The sequence below is a fragment of the Cebus imitator genome, unplaced genomic scaffold, assembly GCF_001604975.1.
Source record: "Cebus imitator isolate Cc_AM_T3 unplaced genomic scaffold, Cebus_imitator-1.0 Scaffold90, whole genome shotgun sequence".
NCBI classification, from domain to species: Eukaryota; Metazoa; Chordata; class Mammalia; order Primates; family Cebidae; genus Cebus; species Cebus imitator.
In genome coordinates this window covers 2,297,729-2,309,134 of record NW_016107405.1, presented here as the reverse complement: position 1 = coordinate 2,309,134, position 11,406 = coordinate 2,297,729, and the positions used below count along the sequence as shown (strand labels likewise).

General features: G+C 36.2%; 1 protein-coding gene across 1 annotated transcript in view; it reads right to left on the bottom strand.

Annotated features, from left to right (window-relative positions):
• Positions 1-11,406, bottom strand: part of FOXP2 (forkhead box P2) — a 582,130-nt gene that overhangs the window by 498,931 nt on the left and 71,793 nt on the right. Inside the window, 1 exon segment of the mRNA XM_017535042.2 lies at positions 7,075-7,219. The gene's annotated coding sequence lies outside the window, so the exon portion shown is untranslated.

Genomic DNA, 11,406 nt, shown 5'->3' with positions numbered 1-11,406 from the left:
AAAAAAAAAAAAAAAAACAACAACAACAAAAAAACCATGATGAAACATATGTGCTGTCATCCAGCCTTTGTTGCTTCATTTCTAGAGTAGATTTAGCATTTAATTATTAAGGCCCTGGGATTTTCAATATGGTAAACGAGCGCTGGCTTCAACTTAAAGTCATCAGTTGCATTAGCCTCTAACAAGAGAGTCAGCCTGTCCTTTGAAGTCTTGACACCAGGCATTGACTTCACTTTTCTAGCTAGAAAATTCCTGGATGGCATCTTCTTACAATAAAAGGTTGTTCCATCCACATTGAAAATCTGTTGTTTAATTTAGCCACATTTATCAATGATTTTAGCTAGATCTCTGGTTAACTTGCTGCGGCTTCTTTCAGCATTTGCTGTTTCACCTCACACTTTTATGTTATGAAGTTGGCTTATTTCCTTTAACCTCATGAACCAACCTCTGTTAGCTTCAAACATTTTTCTTGCATCTTCCTCACCTCTCTCAGCCTTTATCAAGCTGAAGAAAGTTAGGGCCTTGCTATCTATTAGGCTTTGGCTTAGGGGAATATTGTGGCTGGCTTGATTTTTTTTCTCCAGACTACTAAAATTTTCTTCGTATCAACCATAAGCCTGTTTCATTTTCTTATCAATCATATGTTCACTAGTGTAGCACTTTTAATTTCCTTCAAGAGCTTTCCCTTTGTATTCACAACTTTGGGCTATTTGGCATAAGAGGCCTAACTTTCGGCCTAACTTGGCTTTCGCACAAAACTGAACCAATTCTAACTTTTGATTTAAAGTAAGTGATATGTGCCCCTTCCTTTCACTTGAACACTTAAAGGCCATTGCATGTTTATTATTTGGCGTAATTTCGACATTGTTGTTTTTTAGGGAAGAGGGAAGGAAGCCTGAGGAAAAGGAGGGAGACAGGGGAAGGGCCAGTTGGTGAAGCGGTCAGAACACACACAACATTTATCAATTAAGTTTGCTGTTTTACATGGGTCCGGTTTCTGGCTCCCCGACAATTACAACAGTAACATCGAAGATCACTGATCACGGCTTACCATAATCGATATAACAAAAAAGTATTAAATATTGCAAGAATTACCAAAACGTGACACAGACACAAAGTGAGCACATTCTGTTGGAAAAGCGGCTATATTAGTCCGTTTTCACGCTGCTAATAATTACATACCTGAGAGACAGGGCAATTTACAAAGAAAGAGGCTAACTGTACTTCAGTTCCATGTGGCTAGGGAGGCCTCACAATAATAGCAGAAGGCAAGGAAGAGCAAGTCACATCTTACATGGATGGCAGCAGGCAAATAGAGAGTTTGTACAGGGAAATTATCCCTTTTAAAACCATCAGATCTCCTGAGGCTTATTTACTGTCATGAGAACAACACGAGAAAGACCTATCTTATGATTCAATTATCTCCCACCAGGTCCCCCTCACAACACTTGGGAATTATGGGAGCTACAAGATATGATTTGGGTGAGGACACAGAGCCAAACCATATTATTCCACCCCGGCCCCTCCCAAATCTCATGTCTTCACAGTTCAAAACGAATAATGCCTTTCCATCATTCCTCCAAAGTCTTAACTCATTTCAGCACTAACTCAAAAGTCCACAGTCCAACATCTCATCTGAGACAAGTCAAGTCCCCTCCCACTATGACCCTGTAAAATCAAAGGCAAGCTAGTTACTTCCTAGATAAAATGGGGCTGCAGGCATTGGGAAAATACAGCCATTCCAAATGTAAGAAATGGGCCAAAACAAAGTGGATACAGGGCCCAGGCAATTCTGAAATCCAGCTTGGCAGTCAAGTCTTAAAGCTCCAGAATGATCTCCTTTGACTCCATGTCTCACATTCAGGTCACACTGATGCAAGAGGTGGGTTCCCATGGTCTTGGGCAGCTCCGCCCCGGTGGCTTTGCAGGGTACAGCCTCCCTCCCAACTGCTTTCACCAGCTGGCATTGATGTCTTTTCCAGGTGCATGGTGCAAGCTGCTGATGGATCTGCCAATCTGGGGTATGGAAGACAGTGGCCCTCTTCTCACAGCTCTACCAGGCTGTGCAGAAGTAGGGACTCTTTGTGGGGTCTCTGACCTCATGTTTCCCTTCTACGCTGCCCTAGCAGAGATTCCCCATTAGGAGGCTGCCCCTGCAGCAAAAGTCTGCCTTTGCAGGTATTTCCACACATCCTCTGAAATCTAGGCGGAGATTTCCAAACCCCAATTCTGACTTCTGTGCCCTGCAGGCTCTACACCACATGGAAGCTCCCAAAGCTTGGGGCTTGCATCCTCTGAAACCACTGCCCTAGCTCTACATGGGCCCCTTTCAGCCATGGCTGGAGCTGCTGGAACGCAGTGCACCAAGTCCCTAGGTTATATGCACATGAGGACCCTGGGCCCAGCCCACAAAACCACCATTTTTTCCTAGGCTTCCTGGCCTGTGATGAGAGGAGCTGCCATGAAAACCTCTGATAGGCCACAGAGACATTTTCCCCTTTGTTTTGGGGACTAACATTCAGTTCCTCATTACATTTGCAAATTTCTGCAATAGGCTTGAATTTCTCCTCAGAAAATGGGATTTTCTTTTCTATTGCATTGTCAGGCTACACATTTTCCAAACTTTTATTCCCTGCTTCCCTGATAAAACTGAATGCCTTTAACAGAACCCAAGTTACCTCTTGGATGCTTTACTGCTTAGAAATTTCTTCTGCCAGATATCTTAAATCATCATCTCTCTCAAGTTCAAAGTTCCAAAAATCTCTAGGGCAGGGACACAATGTCACCAGTCTGCTGGCTAGAACATAACAAGAGTCAGCTTTGCTCCAGTTCCTCATTTCCATCTGAGACCACCTCAGCCTGGACTTCATTGTCCATATTGCTATCAGCATTTTGGGGAAAGCCATTCAACACGTCTCTGGGAAGTTACAAGCTTTCCCATGTTTTCCTGTCTTCTGAGCTCTTCAAACTATGTTTAGCTTTGTAAGAAACTACCAAACTATCTTTCAAAGTGGCTATATGACTTTGCATTCCACCAGCAATGAGTGAGAATTCACATTGCTCCACATCCTCACCATCATTTGCTGTTATCAGTGTTTTGGATTTTTGCCACTCTAGTAAGCTTTTAGTGGCAGCTCAATGTTTTAATTTGCAATTATCTAATGACATACAATATTGAGTGTTGCTTCATATGTTTACTTGCCATATGTATATCTTCTTTGGTTAGGTATATGGTTAGAGGCCTTGCCCACTTTTAATTGAGTTACATGTTTTCTTATTTTATTTATTTATTTATTTTGAGACGGAATCTCGCTCTGTTGCCCAGGCTGGTGTGCAGTGGCGCAATTTCAGCTCACAGCAACCTCTGCCTCCTGAGTTCAAGTGATTCTCCTGCCTTACACTCCCAAGTAGCTGGGACTACAAATGTGTGCCATCATGCCTGGCTAATTTTTTGTATTTTCAGTAGAGATGGGTTTCACCATGTTAGCCAGGATGGTCTCAATCTCCTGACACTGTGATCCACCTGCCTCAGCCTCCCAAACTTCTGGGATACAGGCATGAGCCACCATGCCCAGCATATGTTTTCTTATTATTTTTAAGAGTTCTTTATAGTTTATTTTCAATACAAGTCCTTTATCAGATACTTGTTTTGCAAATATTTTTCCCAGTGTGTGGGTTATCTTTTCATTATCTTAATAGTAGCTTTCTCAAAGCAGAAATTTTTAATTTTAATGAAATCCAACTTATTAATGTTTTTCATGGATCATATTTTTGATGTTGTATCTAACAGTCATCACAAAACTCAAGGTTACTTAGATTTTCTTCTATGTTATCTTCTAGAAGGCTTATAGTTTTTTGTTTTATGTTTATCGCTGAGATCCAGTATAGATAAGTAGGAGCAAGTCACGTCTTACACGGATGGCAGTAGGCAAAGAGGGAGCTTGTGCAGGCAAACTCTCGTTTTTAAAACCTAAGACTTATTCACTATCATGAGAACAGCACCTTTTATGAAAAGTACAAAATCTGTGTCTAGATTAATTTTTAACACATAAATGTCTAGTTGTTTCAGTACTATTTGTTGAAAAGATTGTCCTTTCTTCCTTGAATTGTCTTTGCTCCTTTGTCAAAGGTGAATCGACCATACTTGTGTGGGTCTATTTCTAAGTTGTCTACTCTGTTTCAATGATCTATGTGTGTTCTTTCAACAATACCACATTGTCTTGATTTCTTAGCTTTATACTAAATTCTAAAGTTGGGGACTGTCAGTCCTCTGATTTTCTTTTTCTTCCTCAACATTATGCTGGCTCACATGGACCTTTTCTTTTCCAAATAAACTCATGAATTAGTTTGTCAATATCCACAAAATAACTTGCTGGGATTTTGACTGGGATGGTGTTGAATATACATATCAACTTATGAAGAAGTAACAGCTTAATATTGAATCCAATTATACATAAACAGGGACAATCACTCCATTTATTTAGATCTTCTTTGATTTTTCTTTCATCAGAGTTTTATTGTTTTCCTAATATTGATCTTAAATATATTTTATTAGATTTACACCTAAGTAGTTACATTTTTGGTACTAATATAAACAGTACTGCATTATTAATTTAAAACCCCAATTGTTCATTGCTGGCATATGAGAAAGCAACTGACTTTTATATATTAACCTTGTGTTAACACTAATCACTTATGAGTTTCAGGAGTTTATGTTGTTATTGATTATATGGGATTCTCTACATAGACAATTATGGCATTTGCAAATGAACAGTTTTATTTCTTCCTTCCCAATAAGAATGTCTTGTTTCCTTTTTTGTCTTCTTGCCTTAGCTAGGACTTCCAGTATAATGTGGAATAGGAGGGGTGAGAGGGAACATCCTTGCCTTGTTCCTGATCTTAGCAAAAAAGTATCCAATTTCTCACCAATAGATTTTCATAAAACCTCCATGCAACTATTAGGTGAACAAACAGAATATTTCCAACATGCTAGAAAAGTTTGGAAACACCATCTCAATTTACTACCTATCTACAATTTAAAAATTATTCCAATTTTGTTATTCCATCACTTATTGCAGCCCCAAACACTATAAGTCTGTATTGGAACTGTGTTTCTATATAATCTTATAATCATATATATAATGATTATTCTATATGATCATATGTGTTTATATAATCATAAGAGTGTTTCTATATAATTATATATAATCATATATATATATATATATAATGCTGTATAATTTTTGGGGGTATAGGTTTTCTACTCAGCATTATATTTCTGTAGTTCAACCACTATATTCTGGATATAGTTTGTTCACTTTTATTTTTGTAGAGCAGAGGGTAACCAAGATTTTTCTGTGAATGATATTATTTTCCAATTCTTCATCAGCCTCAAACCAGTAAATGGGAGCTCACTATGGACCTACCAAGTTTAAAAAGGCTTTTAAAGTTAAATCACTCTTTTCAATAACAAAAATTAATGTCTTAAATGAAGAAAAGTTGTTTCGTGTCAGTGAAAAGAATTATAACGTTTGTAGTCTTTCTTCAAGGTGTTTCTATCTAGTTCAATGATTTAAAAAATGTTTTGGGCCGGGTGCAGTGACTCACACCTGTAATCCCAGCACTTTGAGAGGCTGAGACGGGCAGATCACAGGGTCAAGAGACTGAGACCATCCTGATGAAACCTTGTCTCTACTAAAAACACAAAAATGAGCCAGAAGTGGTAGGTAGTGCATGCCTGCAGTCCCAGCTACTCAGGAGGCTGAGGTAGAAGAATCGCTTGAATCTGGGAGGTGGAAGTTGCAGTGAACTGAGATCACACCACTGCATTCCAGTCTGGCGATAGAGTGAGACTCCGTTTAAAAAAAAAAAAGTGTTTTGAACTGAACATCTAAGTCCAAAACCAAAAAGTCTTCCTTTTCTATGAATAATTACTGCTAAATTCAGTTTGAGCTCATTTATAATTAAAGATTTTCAGGAATGACCAGTGTTTAGGTGGCTCTATCAGAGTGCACCAGATAAAAGATTAAACATACACCTGGAAATTACATAGTTTTTTTACTGTGGGCCACTTTTACCACTCCATCAGTTGCTATGTCAATAAGAATATCACATTGAAAACCTTGTCAATTTTGGAGATAACTGTATGCAATGTATGAGTTGGTCATAGTCAACTTTACTAAGTCTTCATTTTCTACTGTATAATTTGAACTATTAAAGACCAAACAATACTATATCATTGAGGTATTTTACTGAGGAATAATAAAATGATCAATTATCAAGCAAAAGTAAAATTTCTGACAGTTAAGCCAGAATATCACATACCAGTATATCACATTATCATAAGGATGATGCCCTAGGTAACTTTCCTGATAAAAGTTACAAAGAACAAGGGATTTCTTCCTAAGTAATTGTCCTAAGCCAAGTATTAATTTCAATCCTCCTCCTATCTACCAACTTCTGAACAGCAACAAAATTCTGTGTTTCTATATAATCACTTCGACATATCTTTTAAGTTTTTCCTATCAGAGAGGAAGTTAGTCTTTCCAGTATACTGAGCTGACAAAATTGATATATTCGTGTAGCACATTATTGATACAAATTCAGTCCAATTCAGTTTCGCCATGCAAAGTGAATAAAAAAATTAATGTCTCTTTTACCAGGTGGTAGATTTAAATGACATATTAAGATAGCCTTATTCTCAGATATGAAGAAATATAGAAGGAAAGGAACCAAAGTTCTGCGCAAAAAGAGGTTATGACAGCACAACTGCAGATACTAAAGCAAAGGAAATTACCTTGTTTTCATTAGAATACTCAAAATTCTTAATAGCTCTTCACCAGAAAATACAATTAATATTAACCCATTTTACATTAAATATTATCATTGTAAGGTATAACTTTGTTATGTTAGTAAGTATTGACACACATCAAAATTTAGAAGTTACAACCAAAACACCTGCATACTTTGTAGAGGAAAAAATCCAAACAATATTGTCAGCACTTTATTTCTACTGAAACCTGAAGAGCAATAAAAACTGAAGGATGAAAAATATGTAGAGTACAGATGACTTACATTTGGCGAGTTAGACTTTAATTCTCTCTCTCAGGATTGAGGAAGTTTATTCTTTGTGCTTACAATGCTCCTTTCTCCAGATTATTCTTCTACTTCCAGGATAGGTCAGGACAAAGCTTCAACAGACTTCTATTATTTGTTTGATCTAAAGGAAAATTATACTTTTAATCAATGATTACAAAATGCATCAGTTTCTTTTTTTTCTTACTGTACTGGGGGTGAGGGGGCATTGAAGCTTCCTATCATTTTCTGTTGGATATGTGAACAGAAAAATAAGAATTGCCTTGTTAAACATTATAATAAATAAATCTAGTATTTAAATTAACACCACTAAAAGAAACCCACATCTATCTGCTTTTTCATTTTTATGGCTAAGCAGCACAGCAAGAGAAAATTAATATTCAAAATCCAAATGACTACAAAAGCATACTCAAATGTATTTTTTAAAGACTTTAACATAATTTTGCAAATCCATGAGTTTGAATGGACTGGCAAAGACGATTAGGTATCAGATATTTTTACTCATTCATTTTAATGTCTTAGGGCTGAAGAATTACAGGATGATTAGAAAGGTGCAAAGGAAAATACATTTTTAAAAATTTTAATGGAATAATAAAAAATGATGATTTTAAGAGCAAGAAACAGACCAGAACCAGTACAGGGTCTGTAAGACAGCAATAAATCTGGAATGAGATTTTTTTTAAATGGTACAAAGGTTGGGAAACTGCTACCGAAGCAAGGCGTATTGGATGTATTAGAGTATGTAACATGGGTATGTTCTAAATCTGGTTTCATCTTAATTCTCAAACAAATTTATAAGATGTAAAAATGCAACACATCCTACCTTTCTTTACAAGAACACAGAAATGTGATATATTAATATGTGACATTTGGTGATATGAACATTCATAAGTTTAAGACAACTCATTGTATATTCAAATTTTATCAAAATATAAGTTTCCAGTAATGGGTATTTTCTGCCTCATTAAAGTTAAGAATTAAAATAAATATCTTCGGCTGGGCATGGTGTCTCACCATGCTTTTTGGGAGGCCAGGGCAGGCAGATCACTTGAGCTCAGGAGTTCAAGACCAGCCTGCCCAACATGGTAAAACCTCATCTCTACAAAAAATACAAAAAATAGTAGTGCATGGTGACATGTGCCTGTAATGCCAGCTACTCGGGAAGCTGAGGCACAAGAATTGCATAAACCCAGGAGGTGGAGGCTGCAGCAGTGAGCCAACACTGAGATTATACCACTGCCCTCCAGCCTGGGCAACAGTGTGAGTCAAACTCAAAAAAAAAAAAAAAAAAAAAAAGAACAAAGATAAATGTCTTTAACATATGCTGTTACCTGGATCACACTCCCTTGCCTTATCTTAAAAATCCCTCATATTCCCTTCCATGAAATAATAAACTGGAGTGCATGGTAAACATTTAAAGCAAAATTTTATACACACACACACGCACACTTATTGGGAGAAATGTGCATGATAGCACTTTGAAGTTAGTTTTTACTCATAAACTTAACACAATATACTATATACTGCTGGTATTTATTTTTTAAAAACTTGTGAGAAAATAGTAAACAAATGAAGCACACATCTATATCAGAATAGCTAAAATACAAAAAGTAAAATATATATGGGCAAAAGGGCACCTCTTTAAACCATCATCTGATCACAAATTAATACTTGTGTGATTTTTCTCTTGTTTTTAAGCAATGTAAATGGTATTTGCAATTATTTACCTGGCATATCTCAAAATTATTTCAAGGTAAAATAAAAACATAAATTTCAAAAGATTAAAGCTACCAAGGGAGAAAATACACTGAAGACTAGATTTTAGGATTAGAGTACATGTTTTGTTTTCTAAAGATTCAACCAATCTTGCACAAATTTGAAAGTCTTACTACTGAAACTTATCAATGGGCACTTTCTAGAGGAAAGTATCCATGCAGCATTTCAAGCACAGGTAGTTCTGCTTTAGTTTCCAGAACACAGAAATAGTTTTGCAGTATTTTGGGTCAGTGCAGATCAATGCACATTCCTTTAGGGAAGCCTTTTGAACTGACAAAGGATATATGATTGACAACAATAACAAATAGTTTTTGTTGTCCTGGACTGACACGTCATTTACAGCAATACCTATGCTAATTAATGCCATCCATATCTACCAGATATGTCAGAGGAATATGCCAGACTCTTCTTCACAGGATATAGCTTTAGTGTGGCTAAAATTACATTATAGATATGGAAATGCATCCCTTTAAGATAAAGAAGTGAACTATACACACACACACAGACACAGACACATACGCACACACAGAGAGAAAGAGAGAGAGAGAAAATATACTTTTATGATAGAGAAAAACCCACTTATATGTACAACTAGCTGTACTTTTTCTTTTCTCTTGATAAAACATTTTTTTAAAGCTAACTCTTTCTTACAGAATTCAAATATACTATAATCTTAACCCTAAAAATTATAGTACCCAACGTACTAAAATACTAGTTGGGGTCTTCACAAACCACACTATCAACACAGTGCTTTACCATAATACATTAAAATTTCATTTGCGGATTCTCTCAAGTATGCTGGTAGATCATCAACAACTAGAACTATGTATTAATCATCTTCATTTCCCATCCTCTAGGACAGAGCTTGGTATAGAGTGGGCACCTTTTTTAAAAAAATAATTAAATCACCAAAATTACGTAGAGTATATATATCAATGAATTCATCATATACAAAGAAAGAATTAGGAATGTTGCCAACTAAAACTAGTCATGAGGTAAACTAATGAAGAACCCTTCTTAGTGTCTGGTAGTATTGGGGCTCAGAAAACAATATCCCAAAATGTAGGCCTCAGAAGTACCCTCAGAAAGCAAAGTTTGTCTCTGATCTTCTGACCTCCTGCCTCTCAGTCCCATTTTCCCCCAGGCTAGCCATAGAAACTAGAATTTCTCTTCCTCAAGAGATGTCCTAGACATCAGAGTCTCCTTTCCCCAAAGCTAGTCAAAACTTAAAAATATTACTCTAATTTTTCCCTCACCTTTGTGTGATAACTGGTCATAAAGAAATTATTTCACCTATCCTATTTGACTGTAGGTCTTCAGACCCCCAGAGTCCTGCCCCATACCAGGAAGGAATGCATGCTCAGACACCAAGAAGAATCTACAGAGACAGGCCTTGCTGGGGGTTCTCTACTCAAGTCTATTAGCATTAAATCATACACATTTTCTCCAATATTTCTATACAGCTGTCCATACTTTGTTGAACCTTGGCATAAAAATAGAAAATAGTATCTTTGGATCTTCATGCTGAGGGTTCCTATGTATATATGTTAAATAAATTTGTATGCCTTGTTCCAATTAATCTGTCTTTTGCAAGTTGATTTTTTGGTGAACCTTCAGAAGGTCCCCTTGGGGCAAGTTATCCTTGTATTGTCTCCTACAACAGCTAGCACTGAATAATGTGAACTATAATTCCAGTGACTATTAGTCTTGGATTACCTGGGATAGATGTGCTTCATACCTATTGCAGTTATTAATAACTATCCCTTTCCCTCTCAAAAGTGTCTCAATTTGGATAATTTTACATATTTATCCAAAGTATCATTAGTATATTATTCATTTATCATTTGATTATTTCTTTCAATAAACAAACGATTGTTTTTACTTTTTCGTTGCTTTCCATGATGCTGTTACATGAAAAAAAAAAAAATCTTTGGTTGGTATTAGAATGAACAAGATTCTATTCTTTCAACATTAATAAATTCATATATATAGATGGCCTCAGAGTTTAGTAAATCTTTACATTCTTGAAACTAAATATTTTATTATCAGGAAAGAAATAACCTAGTGGAAAAATCCAGTGTGACTTCTTAATTCTTAGTTTGCATAACTTCTTTGCTTCATTTAGCTTATTGTTTACTCTTTCCTTCTAAAAACTCTTTCTTTGATTTGCATGATAACACTCTTAATTCCTCTCCTACCTTTCAACCCTGCCTTTTTAGTTGTTGGTTCCTATTCTTACATGTGCCTTTTCAATGTCCATTTTCTCAAGATACCATTCTAGTTCTCTTCTTAATTTGTATTCTATTTCTTGAATCAACCACTATTTGTTGCAAATAATTCTCAAATGTATACATCCAGTCCACAACTCTCCCCTAACCTTCAGATTCAAAGTACCTACTGGTTATACAATCTCCTATCTAGTCCCTTATCCTTCTATCTTAACTCTTTTGAATCCATACTATACACCCAACCTAAGTTTTTGTTGTTGTTGTTTGTTTGTTTTGTTGTTGTTGTTTCTGAATGTAAACCTGATAG